The 19,934-nt window shown below is 39.9% G+C and overlaps 1 protein-coding gene across 6 annotated transcripts in view; it reads right to left on the bottom strand.

Annotated features, from left to right (window-relative positions):
- The window catches only part of CTNNA3 (catenin alpha 3), a 1,390,227-nt gene that overhangs the window by 660,375 nt on the left and 709,918 nt on the right, over positions 1-19,934 (bottom strand). The window lies entirely within an intron of this gene.

The following is a 19,934-nucleotide window of genomic DNA, read 5'->3' as shown; positions in this document are numbered from 1 at the left end:
CTATGACAGTGCATATGATTCATGAGCACTTCACTGAGACTAAGCAGAATGGCGATTAAAGCACACATTATTTTCTTCTTTAAGTGTCTGTAATATTTCTGATACAGGGTTTGGCCATATTCAGTGTGGCAGTAGGCAGAGAGCATTGTCTCCAGAAAACTCTGATCTTCATTCTTAACAAGTCAACTCCTTAACTGCTAAGCATGCAATTAGCTTAAAAGCATTAGATGCCCAATTTGTCAACTTCTGTGGGAGTTTCTGAAGTCATTTTCTTGGTGTATTGTGTAAGTTATGCAGAGCCATATTGGAGTTTTGCTAAACACTAAATAAAATATGCAGTGTAAATTCATACAATTTGCAAAAGTTGACCACAATTTTAGCTGACAGTATTCCAAGAACAAATTGTTTTAAGTGAGAACTGAATGCTGCTTTTGGCTCTTTAGGATAATTTGTGCAACACCTTTTCATTCTGTAAGCAGAACAGTTCTCTCGGTTGCATCCTTTAACCTAAGGCTTGGACTCCTCGACACACAGAGAGTCACCTTGGTTGACATTTTCTATATAATATTGTTGTGGGAGACAACTGGGTTGAATCTAATCATACTTTCCCAGTGATACCTACTAGAAAAGAGATTGGAAAAAAATCATTATGTGTTTCACCTCTAGGAAAATTGCTGCTGCTCTCAAATTAATAAACTGCAAAGGGCTCTGAGAGGAGACCTTGAAAACCAGCAGCTGGCCACTGAGCTGCCAGGACGGAGTCCATGAAGAGAGACACTGAAGCGTAGCACCGGCAAGGCAGAGTATCAAACACTGCCTGGACAAAACTGACAGAAAAACCCCATGCCTTCAAATAGAACATCTTAACAACAACAACAACAATAAGCATCATCTACTGTACTCTGCTGATTCGCCTCATCCTCTGCCATCTTTTTTCAACAACTGTTCTCGCAGTGCCACATTCCCAAGGTTTTCTCTCTCTCACCTAGTTTTTATGCATTGGCACCTGTTCAAATCCTTGCTGTTCCTCGGTGACTTCACAAAGAACTCCTTCAATGCATGACACCCCTTGGAACACTTCTCCCATGGTCACAAGTAAGCTCTTATCTCTCCTTGCTTCACTGGCATTTCCTACTATGTTCATTTCATCCCTGGACCTTCTCGGCACCCTTACAATAATCATTTGCAAGGGAGTTATGGAACAGATTGATGAGAACACGAATTAAAAACTCCATTCAAGGTGTCATACCTTTTAATTAGGGTACCATAAGAAGCCAAAGGAGTCAATGATGGACTCAGAGTGTACCATTCCACCCAGTGACACAGTGCAGCAGTGCTCTGCAGATGCTTGGTATCATGGACATGTGTCTACTAGGTTCTGTTAAGAAACATGACAGTGGAACAAGAGCAGAGATAGTCTGGTGGCTTCTGTATGTATACATACACTCATAAACACACTATACACACACACTTAAAGATAAGATATTTTCATTTTAAAAGAGTATGAAATATGCATATGATAGAAACTGTCCATAGTCAAGGAAGGGGGAAGGGAAGAAAACTCTAGTAGGAGATTTGGTATTGGATCATTTAACTGAGAAAAAAAAGTTCTCGATACCAAAGCACTATTTGACAATGTACTCAAATGAAACTTGTGGTCACTTGAACAGCTGTATATAAATAGTCTTTGTATTATCAGTAGAGAGTTGTGAAGCAGTAATTCAGGGTTACACAAATCAATGGCATAGCCAGATCTACAATGGGCCTAAATGCAGTTTCTAATTTTACCTAAAGAGCCTAGCCTTTCTGCTCTAGTGTTGTGCATTTATTAGCTCTTGATTATATCTTTTTCCATTTCGTGAAGGCAGAGATCACCCAAATGGGCAGGAGTTAGGACAAAGAGATCCCTGTGCCCTCTCACCCCCTGCCCTGGCATCCCGTAGAATATCAGAGAGTCCTGTTGTGTTGGCTGTAAAAGATCACAAGCTTCTGTGCTGCAATTCATCAGAACAAGTAAAAGATGTCATCTTTCCTAGAGCCAGCAGCATTCACACACAAGGCTTTAATAAAGGATGACAGGAGGTGACAGCGATGAGAAGATTAAATGAGGACTTTAAAGATGATTTCCTAATTTCCACCTATAGCTTAACCCTGATTTAAAATATTTCATTGGGTCAAAGGCACTTTGTTCCCTAGGTAATAATAACTAGACCCTAATGCTATAGGAATCATTTAATTTTCTTTTTTTTTTTTATTCCTTCCTTTTATCTCACATCCTCAATACCTTTCTTCTTTTCTCACCCCCAGGTTTTTATTGGGTTCTTGCTCTATTTATCCAGATTTATTTGGCTTCAGTTGAGCCGCTTTATACCTCTTTATTCCTTTTGCATGGCATAAAAATAAATAAAGCAAGGAGGAATAGCCCTGTCCTGTTTAAAAGCACCTCATTCCTTCTGTTTTCAAAGCCTTAACAAATCATCAAGCAATGAGCTAGGACTAAAGGCAAGTTCCATGCTCTGAGATGAGGGGCAGATAGGGCAGGATATTAAAACACAACCATAGATAACAGTCAGGGCCTGCCTATCACCAAGGGCTCAGAAGAGAAGATGCCCCTTTAAAGAATCCTTGACAGGATCCATCATTAAGTCAGCACAGCTCTGCTAATGGAAAAGGGATGACTTTCAGAGAGCACAAGGGAGACAGATGGTGTGAAAACATGGCATGGATCGGCACTGTATAGCGAAAACCACACATTCTCATCAGTAAATAAACTTCTTGTAAGGAAAGAATCCCAAAGAAAACAATCCTGAGCACGATCTTATTCAATAAAATAACATTAGTATTACTTTGCACATTGTATAGTCTCAACATCATCCAAGCTTGTACCTGTATATGATCTTGACCATGAACCTTTCCATTAATGTTCTAGGTCACTCACCATGGTTATTATCTATTGTTTCCTTAGAGCTGTCTACACCTTTGGAAACAAGCATATGAATGAACTCTCTTGATATGCCCTAACCCGAGTGTACCTGTTTCCTGCAGGGACTCAGCCTGGGGAACTTTCTAACACTACATTATTCAATATGTAGTAGCCACTTATCATATGCAACCATTTAATTTAAACATAAACTAAAATTACATAACATTAAATTTTTATTTCCTCAGTGCCTCGATTTAAAATACTGTGTGTGTGTGTGTGTGTGTGTGTGTGTGTGTGTGTGTGTGTGTACATGCGTGTGTGAACTGGTATACTAAACACTGAACACCATGGATGTGAAAGATTTTCCTTACCATAGTAGGATTTGCATGTTGTGTTAAGTGCTGGGTAAAGCACGTACTTGCATCCAAGTAATCCTTAAATGACAGTTCCAATATACTAGAGAGTAGTCACAAGTAAACCAAACTGTCCATCCTCAAGCTACTTACCCCATAGTAGAGAAAAGCTAGGATAACTCCATCCCTTCTTTGCTTTAAAATTCTTCCCTCTTACCCACTGCTAATAAAATTCACAACAAATTCTTGATCTTGGGGTCTCAGGCCTTTCAGGACTTAATCTTGGATTTAGTCATTAACAACTGAGGAGCCACATTGATGGGTCATTTCTTTTAGACAGTGCACACACAACTCAGAAGCTCTGCTTCTGAGAAGCTGAGTCACTTTTCACCTCCTAACTTTTCTCCATGTGGACATCTTTCAAGCCGTATTTCAATTTCTACATTTTAAGGAGGATGGTTGTGGATCTCCCCAGATGGAATTATTCATTGTCTTCCATGATCTGTTCTTACTCTTCTTGTGCTTTTTCAATAGCATTTGGTTTAACAAACAGACCAATATGATCAATAAACATTATGATCTCCTCTATGACAGGCACCACATAAGGACTGACAAGACCTTCAACAACGTCTGCCTCGGCAGAAGACGTAAGCACAGACACAGCATTTGATAGACACATCTGAGACAGTCTGGAGACTGATGGGATGGCGCTCTCATTAAGCTGAGGGGAAGGACGGATTCCCAAGGAAGTGAGAAAGGAGTACTGAAGAATATCTGGGCGTCAGGCAGGTAAAGATAAGAGCAAAGGACATGGGGTGGGGAGGGACAGCTTGAGCAAAGGCCAGGATCTTAAGGAATATTTGACAACTAGCATAAAAAGTGTGAAGCTTGACCTGTTGGCCTTGGCCACACTAAGAAATGAAATTGGTCCTGCAGACAACTGAGAGTCATACAATTTAATCAAGTGAGTGAAGCGGTCAGGCCATTATATCAAAGGGGCTGGAGTCTTCACAGTGGATTTGAGAACATCAGAACACAGGCAGAATTGGAATTAGATGGTCACGGCCAAAGGCTCTAAGAGGGATGAGATGTGTTGAAATGAATTCAGTGACGGTCGGGATAAAGGAAAGTGATGAACTCCGGGGCTCTGTTTGAGTAAACGAGGTAGGACAGGGGCTGGCAGATGCTGGCAGGTGAAAGGAAGACAGCAATCCATGCTGCTGTCCTGTGATGAGGGACTGGGTGATAAAGCTAAGAATTGAAATGTTCGTTTCAAGAGAAGAACCTGGCCAACGCAAGGATGCTCATTTCAATAACAAGAACCGATTGGCTACCTACTTGTATGTATCACTCATGAAGCCATTTTTATCCTCCAAGGCTTAGAACATTTTTGTACAAATTTCGACACGCATGACATTAAACAATGCTTTGTACATGTAAGTGCTCAAAAGTTATTGGTTGAATAATAGAAAAGTAAAACAATAAGTTGTCAACAAAGCCCATGCAACTATTATGCCTCAATTTCCAAACATCAAGCTTTGTCAGCCAATGTTCTCATGCTCCTCCATGGCTTTCAAATTCAATGACAAGAACACATTTTTCCAAAAACTATAGAAGAGTATGATTTTTATTAAGCAATTTCTTATACAAACAAATCAATGAAAATGTGTTGAAGCATATATAATATAAACTTGAAACAGCATCAATGAAAGGAACATTTGAAATAATACAGCCATGAAGTTCACCTCTGAAAACAATGAAGCCCCAAGTATTAGAAATGAGGAATTAAACATCAGCTTCTCAAATTCATAATCAAATAAATGTGTTAATGTAGAGGTTCCCTGAGTAGACTTTAAGCAGTGGGAAAGTGCTTTTGTTGTTGTTTTGTTATTTTTTTTTATTATTTTTTATGTATGCCATTTTTCTCGAGTTTTTGAAATGAAACATTTCCCTTTTAGTGTGAAATCTTTATTTCATGGTGAAGATGAAATATGATGCTCTTAAACTTAGTTCTTCTCTGTAGAAATAGCTTTAAAAATATTTTATGCTTAACAAATAGCACAGGGAACAGATTTTAGACCACATTTTTCAAGCATGAAAGATATACAAACAGACAAGCATGCAAGCCGAGGCTTCCTTGCTAGAATCCCACTGTACCGCAGCATGTCAGGAAGATGCCTTCACTGGGCATGCTGAATAATCTTCCTGAAGCAAGCACTGTGATATGGAAATAAAAGTAAAACAAACCAAACATCAACTCTGACATTTGAAATAGCTCAACATTTTAAAATAACTGCATAGGAATAGAACGGGACTAAGAGACTGGTAAAAAGAAAAAAGAAAAAGTGTTTTGGGAGAGAAAAGTGACTAAAACATTTTCAGTAAGATTTTCAACATACGAAAAACAAAAGCCAAACTTACATCAAGCTATATTTTAGACAAGGGGTTAATACCAGAAAATATCAGTTAACAACAACAAAAAAACCTTCAACAAAATAACCCAATTAAAAATTGGATAATAGGCCTGGGTAGATGGCAATGTTGTAGGCCTGTAACCAAGTCCTAGTGAGTACAGATATGGCAGACACAAGAAAAATATTGGCTAGCCAACATGTGAGGCAGATTCAGGAACAAAAACCAATTTCTAGTACTGAAATTGCCGACTTAAAGCTGCCTGTGACCCCAGCTCCAGAGGATCCAATGCCCTCTTCCAAATTCCATGGATACCTACAGACACCCACACACACACACACTTACAAATTAAAAAATAAAATGGATATCAATCAAGAAATGATACCCATTGTTAACCTCAAATTTCCTCATATATACACCATTCACATATATGTACTATAAACTCAAAAATTAAATAAATAAATAAACAAAAGGAGTTGCCAAAAATATCTAAATTATTTCTGAAAAGAAAGAAAAGAACTAATCACTAAGCAAATGAAAACAATAAATACTATTTAGTATCACTAATCATGGGGGAAAATCAAATCAAACAACAAAGCCATATAGCCTCACTCCAGTTGTAATGGTTATTGTAAAAAGGCAAAAGATAACCATGTTCCTGCTAATATGATTGGGCACAGAATTTGTAACACAATGAAAAAAGTACATGGGTCATAAAAATTAAAATTAGATTGATCATATGATACAGAAATCCCACAACTAGGACTATCAAAAGGAAGTGACATCACTATGTTCAGTCCCATACAACAACATTGTTTTTCAGTGGCTATATTGAATGGGAGGAAGGGACCAATAGGAAAGGTTAGTCAATAGGTTCTAAGCTATAGCTAGATGAGATCAAGGGATTTTTGTGTGTTATTAAACAGTAGAGTAGATCTAGAAACTACTAATAGAGTCATGTTTCAAAGATCTAGAAAAAAATTTTTTGAACATTTTTACCATAAAGATAAATGTTGGTGGTACTAGATATGCTTTGCCCAACTTAAACATTATAAAGCATATATACATACATATATATGTGTATATATATATATAATTATATCTCAAAATTGAAGATTTTTTAAGGCTCAGAGCAATATCCAAAGAGAGTACATACATTAATAGTTCCAAAAGGCTTGTCTCAAGACTCACATGGTAAAAACACAGAGATAAAATAATCAAATTATTTAGCCAAAATAACAACTATTTTCCAAAAGACTTTGCACTATTTATTTTAAACTTTTTGTCGTCCTTTTGATAATTTGAGGTAACCTATAATGTTCCCATTTGGCATCACAAAATGATGGGAAAGATGCCAGTCTCAGGGGGTGCAAGTGTTTCCTTTACTGTTGTTTTTAGTTAGAATAAGTATATAATTTGGAATACCTATGGGATGACAAATGAACATTTACCATATGCAAAGCAAGCAGAAATTTTGCCCTGACTTATTTTTCTTATCTTGTTCAAGAGATTTTCTACCAGTTTAAATGTACTGCGTTTAAAGTAACATTTAGGGGTTGGTTTGATCTGTGGCACTGCAAAAAATATATTAAATTGGCCATAAGTAAGGTAATCACAGGCCAGCTGTGTAAACTGAGCTTTAGGCTTTTTTAGCTACAGGGTGAGGATAATATCACCTACACTGTGGGGGTAGTTTAGAGAATTAAGTGAGGTAACATATGAAAAGAATGTAAAGTATAACTGTTTCATGATATATTTGTTACTAGCACAGACCTAAGGTAGAGTTCATAAACTATTTTAATACCAACTAGATCTCCATCAATGTGTGGAAAAATTTGGTACTCAATTTGTTAATTTAAGTCAAACATTTTGGGAGGCTTTTGTTTAGTGATTGAAAACATGGTCTTGCTATACACCTCTTGCCAGACTCCAACCTCAGATGCAATGTTTCAGCTTAGAGATTACAGGCAAGCGCTACCATACCTAGCCTTGAGTGAATATTTTTTTCAGAGTGTTTGGACCGCTAGATGAACAAATGGATACATGCAACACTATCTGGATCTTCTGAAGGAAAGCTTGCTTGTGGTCACCAAAAAGGTTACAAAGATCTTAGCACATAAGGTGTCAAGCCCTGGGACATTACAAAATCATCAGTGGCAAATAAAAATAGCTAGGCCAAAATTCACACATCTTCTAATATAAATTAAAGGTTAAGCTGTCTATCCTGTCTACACTGGCATTTCAGTTTCCCAATTCATTTATTGAGTCATCATCATAAGATTTTGACACACATCTCAGAGTGAGGTCAAGCTCCTTCTAGAAATCATCTGGGTTTGGGTGCCTGACCTCAGCAGAGAGGCTCAGGGACAGAGTGTCTCTCCCTACAGGATTAGCTATGATGATCAGGAAGGAAGGGGGAAAGCAGAAGAGCTTATTTGTCAATTATACTGAGCGACCTTGATCATTTTCTACACCATGCAAAACCATTATCAGAATATAATAAACAATGGTGCAGAAAGATATGCAAAGTCCAAGTATGCAATTTTCTTTTCTTTTCTTTTTTTATTAATTTATTCTTGTTACATCTGAATGGTTATCTCATCACTTGTATCCTCCCATTCTTCCCTCCCTCCCATTTTTCCCTTATTCCCCTCCCCTATTACTGTTCCTGAGGGGGATTACCTCCCCCTCTATATGCTCATAGGGTATCAAGTCTCTTCTCGGTAACCTGCTGTCCTTCCTCTGAGTGCCACCAGGTCTCCCCCTCCAGGGGACGTAGTCAAAGGTGAGGCACCAGAGTATGTGAGAAAGTCATATCCCACTCTCCACTCTACTGTGGAGAGTATTCTGACCATTGGCTAGATCTGGGTAGGGGTTTAAAGTTTACCACCTGTATTGTCCTTGGATGGTGCCTTAGTTTGAGCAGGACCCCTGGGCCCAAATCTGCCTACCATAATGCAATTTTCTACCCTTTATATAGGTTATTTCTAGCCATCTTCCTGCATATACTGTGCTTTGGGAAGTAGACAAACACAACATCATTGATTTTGCTATAAATATTTTTCTTCTGACACTCCTCCTGATTTCTATGTCTTCCCCCCCCCCCCGCACCAGTTTTTTCCACTTCCTAGGCTTTTTAATAATATTCAATTTGTCAAACCTTAGGCAGCAGAGGGCTTTGTGAAGTCCGGATTATCAGCTGTCCAAACAACATTCTTCCATATCCCGCGCACATGAAGTCTAAGGCAGACCCACATTCTCCGTTCTGGTGCCTTATCATAAACATAAGTCTGTGTCCTACAGACAAGCTCGTGTTTGGACACTCTGTTACTAGTATAATAGATTAACACTTACTAACAAATATTTTTCCATTGCTGGTGCCCTTATTTAGCCTTTTCAAGGTTCCTAACGTGAAGTATTTCAGACACTACAGAATGCTGAGAAGGTCAATAAAGAGTCTCCACTTAAAAGAAACTTGGCATATGGAAATGTTTCCCTTGAGATAAGTCAGAAGGGAAAGATTGTCTCTACAATAAGCTATACCAGTGTATTTTACAGCAAGTTCTCCTGCCTGATGAAAATAGTTTTCTATAAATGTTGATAGGTTCGTGGGCTTTTTTTCCTTTTTTCATTTAAGTAATTGTGTTCAAAGACATTTAACAGAAAAAAAAACCCTCCTGATCAGTGTGCAATTTATGTATAGTCTGATTGAATATGGACTCAAAGGTGGAAACTTCAGAGATATCAGTATCTCAGGCTCCAAAATTATTTTGTCAGTATTCTGCTTTCCAACTCAACACACTATTTGAAGTTTGTCATTCATCTCCATTCCACTTAAAAATCATAACCCCTAACTAAAGAGCAAAGATGTACATACAAAGGGTTGGTAAGACGGGCCAGTGGATAAGAACACTTGCCACACAAACCTGGCCACCTAAGTTCCCTCCCCAGAAACCACATAAAGGTAGAAGAAGAAAACTGACACTTGACAGCTATCCTCTGACCTCTATACATGGGCCATACCTCACAAGCACATTCACAAACACACACACACACACACACACACACACACACACGCACGCACGCACGCATGCACGCACGCACACACAAGTTTTTAAAAATTAGAGAATTTCATGTCAATGTACTTAACCATAATAATAATTTTCAAAAGACATAATAATAAAATCAACAATACATCTATAAATGAAACGTCACATTTATCATAAAGCCACAAGTGTCAAAATGTATGAAGACTGTTCAAGATTTCAGGGAAATTAAATAGATAAAAAAAATTCCCATTGTTGTCCTTACTCTTCATATCCATCAATGGTAAAAGTTTACTAGGCTCATTAAGAAAGCATGTGTTATGGTTTGAATGTGAGATAGCTCTGTACTGCCTCAGATGTTTGAACTCTATGTTCTCAGGGGGTGCTTTGGCTTAGGGGTCTGGTGGAGTCTTTAGGAATGGAAGACTAACTGGAATGTGTGGGTCACATGGGTACAGACAGTGAGGACTATAGCCTGGCCCAATTTCTAGGTTAAGCTCTTTGCTTTCTGGTCTACTGACAGGTGGGCAAACTTCTGTCACCATATGTATAAATTGCTCACTCGCACATGTGGGTTTTATTTCCTATATTATAAAGGACCACATTTCTTCCAGCCATGAAACTGAAATAAAAATTGCCTCCTTTATATTTTGTTGGGTATTTGGTAATAGCAATATCAAAAAAATAACTAAGAAATCTGATATCAAGAAGTGGGGTCATTGCTATGGTTTCCAGGGGAAACATGGAAGAGTTTGGAGCTTCAAGTGAGAGAAACATTAGTGCTATGAGTGAAGTTTACTGAGCCATCCTGGTAAGAGTTGGGAATATCATAATACTTTAAGAAGGGTGGACAGTAGGACTTGGTCCCTGGCTTTTGGTGAGACAACACGGAACTGGACCAGAGGCCAGCCAGTCATGTTCCTTTCTGTCAAAGCTCCTGGCTATGTTCTATCCATGTCTTGAAAATCATAGTGAGATTGAATTTAAAAGGTATGAGCTAATGATAGTGGAGACATTTCAAGACAAAGCAGCATTTGGTCTGTTGGCAGGGTCAGGTCTCTGCATACATACACGGGTTTACATTAAGTGAGAGCAACAAGTGTAGAAGAAAACTGTGCAGTTTAGTGAGGAAAAGAGGAAAACCTGGTTAAAGTAATGACCAGTACTGGTGAAGACGACGTGAAGGTAACTGTGGCAGTGATTACTTTCCTTAAGGAGGAACTCTGCATTCATTGTTGACGCTACAATAAAGATGACTTGAGGATAAATCTCACACGAAAGGAGGCTCCAGAGTGTAAAACTAAAACCTATTTGAAAAATATTCACTTGAAAAAGAAGTAACTGATAACACAGAGCCACCAGGTTGACATAACAGAAATCAGTTGCCCAAATCAATGTTTCCCCACATTTGTACACAAAGCTGTGGTCCAAGGAGAGCCGACTGTATCTCATGCTAGCAGGTGAATTTGACATTTCTAATATGACACAGGTTTAGCAGGTACGTGGAATTTGGAAGTTGGAGAGGCCAGAAGGAGTGTGCTGGGTTTCAGAAAGCCGCTGACGTACAGAAGAGTGTGGTTAACTTAGATTCCCTGAATGGAGGTCCTGAGAGGCCATTTTATGAAGCTATGAAGGTGACACCTAAGCTGCAATGGACATCCACAGAACAGTAGAGATGCCATGCATGTGTGATGCCTATGAGAGAAAGCTGCAAGCATGGAGATGAACCAGCTCAACAGAGACTCTGTGTGCAATGGGTAACAGGGCCAGAAGAGTGGGGCTCTATAAAAGCTTATACAATTCCACCATGAGCTCTAGACAGCAGACATGGATATACAGGGCTTGGCATTTGCTTATCTTGCTTTGGTGTGGTCTTTCCTTCATATCTGCTCTTCCCCTTTCAACTGAGAATGTTCCCTGTGACACTGTATCTTTGAAGTGTGCCGATTTTTATTTTATTTTATAGGTTGTCTCTCACAGCTGTATCCATAAAGAGAGAAAAGCTAAATTATAGAAATTATCAGATTTAGTGACTACTCTAACAGCTGCGGTATGACGCTATAGTTCCCATTAAGTGATGTTCAGGTGAGATGGGTGCTTCCTAGAAGCCATCAGGACCACGTGTGAGGGTGGCTAGGCTGAGAAACCCAGACAAGCAGTAATACAGGATTCATGGCTCTATCTGCCATGGTGCTTCCAATAGAGATTAGCATATGATTCTTTAGGCTGAATATACTCCTTTGAGAACCTGAACAGAATTGTAATAGAACACGCTTGCTCTCTGCTCTGGCTGAGACCTGCATGTTCTGTCCTCAGAAATATGACCTTCCTGGTTCTCAAGCCTTCCTACACTAGAACTTAACACCCATGCCTCTGGTGCCCAGCCTTTAGCCTGGACTGGAAGTATAGCATTGGCTTCCCTGGCTCTCAGACATGTGGGTGGTTGGTGACCATTAACATCAGAGTTTCTGATTCTCCAGGCTGCAGGCAACAAGTTATGTTACCTCTTCATCTTGTTGATGGACCAATTTTCATAATAAGCTCCATCAGATATATTGACATATACATGTCCTACTGGTTTTTTCCCCTCATAAAATCATTACGAACACTGGACCTATAGGAAATGCTTTGCAGTTTCCTCTCTGAATTCATTCACCAGAATGTTTTATTATCCTCTGCTCCCGTTTACCAGATGCCATACATTGATCCCTACTTTTATGAAGGTTTAGCTATGGAAGGCACTGGGGGAAGGAAATAAAAGCTGGGGCATTTATTTTCTGGTTGCTGTTCTGTGGAGCTGTTATAAACTGACTGTGTCCCTGAGCTAAAGATCACACATCTCTTACTAGGTAAGCTTGTTTTTCCCATGTTTACCCTCTTAAATTCCAGGACCCTTCCTTTATTCCTACAGGATTTGGAATGACTAGCGCTCCCTACAAGTGCTGGCTTCGTGTCTTACTCTGTCACTTATTTATTGTTTCCCCCAAGCCTTGTCTACACCTGTGTTAGCAGCACGCCCTTTAAGACATTCATCGAATTGCCAGTGTCATGTTCCATGTCTTCCCTTACGAATGTAGCAAGTTCAGGGGAAGAGTCAGCTTTCAACACCTAGAGATCCAGCAATAACCTTCTGATTCCTTTCACTTCTCCTCCTCCTGGCAACCTCGAGGAAAGGTGAGAAAAATAAAGGGCCAATTAAATACCCTTTCAAGTGCTGGGATCCTACCTGTCTCGGGCCTGAACTGTGTGCAACCAGGGTCGATTTAAAGCAGGGTAGATGTTTCGACAATTACATTTTACTTACCTTACCATCAGCATCTTAGTCTGGGTTACTATTGAATGTGATTGAAACACCACAACCAAGAGTAACCTGGGAGAGAAAAAGGCTTACTCCCCTCACCATTCCAGATAACTATTCCTTGTTGTCAGAAGCAGTGAGGACAGAAATCCAAACAAGGCAGGAGGCTGGAGGCAGCAGTTGATGTGGAAGCCATGTAGGGATCCTGCTTGCTCACCATGGCTTGCTCAGCCTGCTTTCTTCTAGAACCCAGGGATGGTCCTACCCACAATGAGCTGTGCCCTCCCCCATCAATCACTAATTAAGAAAATGCCCTACAGCTAGAATCTTATGGAGACATTTTCTCAATTGCAACTCCCTCTATTCCTGATAACTAACTTGTCTCAAGATTACGTAAAATATCCAGCACAGATTAAGGGATGCCATGCACACACACACATACACACACACACACACACACACACACGTACACACACACACACGTACACACACACAAACACACATACACACACACAAACACACATACACACACACAAAATGCTAAAATGCTTGGTGTAAAACAAACAAAAAGCAAAAACAAAAAACTAAAGGTGAGTGTTAGAGTACCAGGAACCTCATAGAACACGGACATTTGGGGTAATACCACAGAGGGAAACCCTTCACATCTTTCATGCTATACTCCCATTTCACCAGCTTAAACTAGCTTAAAATCGGGAAAGATTTTGCACTCTGGGGAAAAGTAACAAAGATAACAGCAGCCCCACTGCCTTAGACACTTACAGCCACAGCACTAGTGACTCCCACTGCCCTAAGTCTACTGCAGTGTGCTGCCGAGAGTCTATCCCACTGTGTGTCTAGAAAATGGGGGGGAGGGCAGCGCTCTAGCCTCTCTGCTGTGGCCACTGTGGCTACTGCCCTACACCATCATGAAATAGGAACTGCTGCTGAGGAGTGGCCTTGTTTGGAGGTGAGCGGTCAGTCACACCACCCTCCTGCCCTTAAGGCTTTGCTGCTCCTAAACCATGTCTGCCTGCTGAACCAACCCCAAGTGAAGCAGCATCCTCAAGTTAAACTGCTGTTATCTCCCACTCTGCAGGGAAAAGCTCATAAAAGGCTCCATTTCCACCCTGAGGCTGCAGTGCCCTGACCACCAGGGCTTAACTGAGGCTTGACTGACAGCAGACAGAGCACTGCCCAGTGCCTGGACTCAAGCGCTCCCCTGCTTCCCAGATATTCAAAGTCTAGTCAGGATGGCCACTCACAGTGGGATCTCAAGCCCTGGGAGACAGCATTAGCTGAGCTGAGCTATTCCATTTGAAGGACAGATGGTTCTAGTACACTGCTTCCCTGGAGCTGGAAAAGACCAGTGTAATCTGAATGCTTGTAACTTCCCCCTCCTTAAGAGCTATGCTGTTCTCTGTCATCAGACCCCCAAGCAAATAGCCATGTTTGACCATTTTGAGGTTTTGGTTAAATTACACATTGCCTCTGGGAGCCTGACATGCCCCATCACCCCAGGATCCAGAGTCACTCTAGACCCAAGCCACTATTATACCATTGATATAGGGGTTAGTGACAAGCTGTGACTGAAGCACAGCACATGGTTAAGATGGCAATGGTGGCTAAAGATAATCCTGTCCCTAGTCCAATCACCGTGACTGGAAATGAGACAGCCCTTGGTCTACACCATAGGTAGCAGACATAGGCAATAATAAATGAAGATTTATCGAGTGATTCCCCAACAGAAAATCAATGTGCTGAGATTTCTAAAGTCCTTCAGTAAGCTTTAATTAATGCTAAGGAACAGAGCCCAGAGAACACTCACATTTCTGAGAAGCAAAACTAAATAGTGAATATTCAAAGACAACAGACCTCTGAAATTCATCCACCCACCACTAATACCTCCTGGTTGCTAAGTGGTGTCAGTCAATTAAATCTGAATGTAAATTATTCAACTGTCCTAGTTTCATTTCTGTTGATGTGATAAAATATTGGGACAGAAGCAACTGAGGGGACAAATTTTGCATGACTCGCAGTACCAGGTTCACATTCTCTATTGCAGGGCACTCAATGAGGCAACAACTTTAAGCAGTTGGTCATATTATGTCCACAGTCAAAAGCAGGGAAAAAGGAATCTGTATTTTCTTGATACTCACCTAGACTTCGCCACTATTACACAGTCCCAGATCCAAACCAAGGGAACAGTGCTGTGCCCTTTTAGGCCTTTTATATCTCTGAAGAGCCATCAAAGCAACCCCCCCCCCAGAGACCTTTCCACAGGCCAACTTCACTTACACAGTCCTGGGAGACTCTTTCCATGTGATTCTAGGTTCTGTCAAGTTGACAGCTTAAACTAAGCACCAGAAAGAACAAACATTTCTAAAAACATACCATTTGGGGGATGCTGGGTAATTGCAGACACGTACTGTTGGAACTGGGTCAATATGGGCAGAAGGAGCATTTATGGCGCATTTGAAATATGCTTATTATGCTCATGATCTGAAGAAGAGACTGCCACTAATTTTTTATGTATACTGAAGAGGTTTATGGGTTCATGAAACGCCCATGTTTCCTTATTGCTTAGCACGGAGCAAGATCCAGAGAACTGAACTTAATAAAGAATACCATCTGTTTGAGTCCGGAAGCGTTGCAAACATGCACGTTACACTCGTATTCGGGTTCACTTCCCAAGGATCAGCTTTCTCTGTCACTAAGGATGGTGGAACCTGGGCTACCTAGGTAGGGAGACCGGAGTTCAGGAGTCCCAACACAAACCTCTGTAGGCCCAGTGATTTGAATGGGATGCTGTATGTCAGTACCAGATGTCGGGAAGACTGATGACATGGCAGGGATGTTCGCAATGAAGCACGGCCTAGTTGCCGTAGATTGCTGTGCTGATTGTCACCAGACCAAGCCACTAAGACTAGCCCGTAAACATCAAACAGTGGGCGCCTGAATTCGATATGAAGCTAGCTGACGCCTGAAGTCCTTCTTGCACTGTGTTCTGGAGAATCAGCCACATTAGAGGAAGAGATGGCCCCGATCAATGCCTGCTGTCAGGAAACTGAGAGTGTTAATCCCTCTTCATGTCAATCTCAGGGAAACAGGCAAATGAACCAGCTTCATAGAATAGGGCAGAAAGTATATACTTAACATCGCGTAGCAAGGAAACTGGAGGCCAGGAATAGCAGTGAAACCAAATACTGCACTTGAAGATCCACATTACTGAGGGAAAGGTCTAGATGACAGCATGAATTAGATGTGAGGTTTGGCTTTCTTGGGCCTTGTGTGTCTAATGACATAGGAGAGTCTGTCACTGTCATGTGAACCTGGATCGCACAAGCATGCAGGGACTTTAAAAGCATAATATCCAGGTGATGATGTGGATACTATTGAGGCTGGGATCTCATCAGAGGGAATGCCGTAGACACTTTATTAAGTAGTAAAAACCAAATGTGATAATTGTGTGTTTAGTTTAAGTAGATTCTTTATAAATGAGTGTCCTGCCTACTAAAAGTATTAAAGTGGATACTTTTTACTACCACTTTATACATTGAACATCCTTTTTATACAATCTTTATGCTTAGAGAACCTTTGTTTTCTTTTTAAGAAAGATTCATTAATTTTAATTTTTTATGAGTGTTTTCTGTGGGTATAATTGTGCACTGTGTGTGTGTGTGTGTGTGTGTGTGTGTGTGTGTGTGTGTGTGTGTGCGTGCCTGCTGCCAATGGAGACCAGAAGAGGGCATAGGTTCCATTGGGACTGGAGTGACAGATAGTTGTGAGCCACCATTTGCGTTCTGAAAATAGAACCCTGGTCCTCTGGGAACTGAACTGGCCCTCTACAAGAACACCAAGTGCTCTTAACCACTGAACAAGTTCTGCAGCCCCTGAACATCAGTTCTTAGACAAAGACTTAGAGATAAACAGCATCCGCATGCACCTTCCCTCCCCGGATCTACGGGAGGTTGCCGCTACCTCCCTCTGAATCAATGTGAATACTCCCTCCCATACCTAAGACCTCGATCAGTTTATGGTTTGTAGAATAGAAGATACAGAAGATATACTTTAAATTTTGTTTGGGGACAATATCCTAATTACCATGTACCCTAGACTATACGCAATTTCTCATTTTTTTTTTTTGCTCAAGCCTTTAAAAAAAATATTTTAAAAGACTACACACATAACACTCATCAATTATAAGCTATGATGCCACATTTACCCCTGGAATGTGTTTTATCCTGCCACATGCGTAACTATAATCTTCCATATGCTCATGTAATTGTTTTCTTTGCTGAAAATGTTTATAATTTCCTTCAAATTTTATCTATAAGAGGGGATTTAACTTTTTATTTTATTTATTTATATAAAATACCTATTTTTTTGAAACTAGGCATTCTGTGTTTGACTAGATCCTGAAATTACAAAGAATATTTTGGATCAGAAATTATAACTGGTATCTTAATGTCTATTCTCCTTATCTTGTGGATCTCAGTGTGGATTCAGGATCAGTAATTGAGATGAAGCATTGTTTTAATTTTCAAGGGTCCTAACCACCAGTTCTCAAGTTTCATTTTGCTTAAAGGGTCTCCACAGGAAAGCACATATGCTGATTCTTGAAGTCTAGGCAGAGTACTTTTCCTGTTCCTTTCCAGCCCAGAGGATGCTGGTGCAGCAGGCTAAAGGGCTACACCTGGAGCAGCAATGGTTCGGAACATATGAATCTCTCCTATCCAGTCCTACACTGGCCCGATACCCAGAACGGCACTGCATTGTACTGAATGGTTTCCAGTTGTTGCCCTTCATCAGAAGGCAGATTATTTGGAGAAAGAAGAATATTAATAAATATGCACAGAAATCACTCCATGTCACAGAAATAAAATTTAGGAGCTAGTACTGTCTATAGTACTAACATCAGAATTGCATTTGTAATCAATCTGCAGTGAGTATCAAATCCATGACTATGGTGCTTTTGTATGCTGAAACTCCTCCCATGGAACTAGCTTATAAAGAGATCTTAACTTCAACCTGTTAAATTTGGCTAACTGCCCAGTCCCTACCAGAGAACGTACATATGGAGAGTGTATGCATCCTATCTGGTGTAGCAGCCACTGTGGAATAAAAGGTTGCTCTTTGTATTATATAGAAGAGAAAGCTGCATGATGAGCAGTAGGAGTACATACACCTTCTTTATTTTTTTTTATTTTATTTTATTCCTGAGTTGTATTGTAATATACATGTGCTGGTACACTAGCTTGAGCATGCACATGCTATGTTCAGAGGCTGACATTGGCCTGTCCTCCTCTACTGCTCCCCACCATATTTATTGAGGCAAAGTTTCTCACTGAACCTGGATCTTTTTGTTTCAACTAGACTGTCTCTATAACTGGGGAATTCTGAGAGATCATGGATAGCAACACTCAGGGCTTTTTTGTTTGTTTGTTTGTTTGCTTGCTTGCTTGCTTTTTACATTAACTCAGTACTTTTTTATTATATATTGGTATTTACAATGTTTTTTTCTGGTACTACCAGAATACCCATAATGCATAGATAAACATTCATATTTCACCTAATTAGTTGGCCATCACAATACATTAGAAGTATTCTTTTGTTTTGAGAGTTCAATAAGTGTTCTTTAATTGCATTTTTGTGTTTATGTTCTGCAAGCATGGTAGCTAGATAGTAAGAAATACAATTTTTTCCAGGTTCAATCGATGCAAAAACATTTGCATACATTTTCTCACAAAAATCAAAATATAGACTATTAAAAGAAGTATCTGTATTGACGGCCACTATCATCATGTATGTGTGTCAAAAATACACCATCTCTGTCTTAACACTGAACAACATAAAATGCCCTGAGAGATAGCAGGTAAGCTATCTGCATGTGAAAATGTAAGTGTAGTATTTAAAAGTAAAAACTTAAGAAAACAAACCAAGTTCCAGGACTTCTCCCAAGATCACACAAAAGAGTAAACAAGAGATGTGTCCTCATAGTTTCTCAACCAAAGAGTCCTGTTTGTCATTTAGATGTGTAATACAATTACGCATGATTCCACATATGGGATTCAGGATTCAAAAATATCTGATGCCTCTGCTCATAGTACCCCCAGAAAATGATCTATTTGGGGAAAACTGAAAGACTCATGATTGAAGACAGAAGTATTCTTATTAACTGAAAAAACTCATGGCACACCTTACAGATCAAATTAAAGAGTAGCTGTAAAATGCTACTAAAACAACAAGCAAAAGATAAACATTTAAACATAAAAGAAACTGGAGATGATATGGATCGCTACAGCATGAAGAATGACAAAAATAGCAAGAAATTAAAAGAAAATAAACAATTGTAGCTTAACTATAAAATTGAGAAGGAAAAAGTCAATAGGTTATTCATGAGCCTACCAAGAAAGAAAAACTCATCATAATAAGATCTCTATAGAAGCATGCCAGTAGGATTCTACTAACATAAAGAGACATGGAGAATTATCACCAAAAAAAAAATTACTCCTATGGTGGCACATGCCTGTAATCTAAGCACTTGAAACCTGACACAGGATCACAAGTTCAAGACCAGCTAGGACAACACAGCAAAATGTTGGGCAACCAATGACTGGCCCAACTTGAGACCCACCCCATAGGTGATAGCCAACCCCTATCACTATTAATGACGTTATGCTAGGCTTGCAGACATGTGCCAAGCTAACTGTCCTCTGCGAAGCTCTTCCCAGCAGCAGATCAAAACAGATGCTGAGACCCACAACCAAACATTAGATGGAGATCTGGATCTCTTAAGGAAGAGTTGGGGGAAGGATAGAGGAACACTAAGGGGACAAGAACTCCATAAGAAGACAAACAGAGTCAGCTAATCTAGACCCATAGGAGCTCAGTGCATGTGTAGA

The sequence above is a fragment of the Acomys minous genome (genome assembly GCF_964271855.1).
Source record: "Acomys minous genome assembly, chromosome: 13".
NCBI classification, from domain to species: Eukaryota; Metazoa; Chordata; class Mammalia; order Rodentia; family Muridae; genus Acomys; species Acomys minous.
This window is presented reverse-complemented; position numbering and strand designations above follow the sequence as displayed.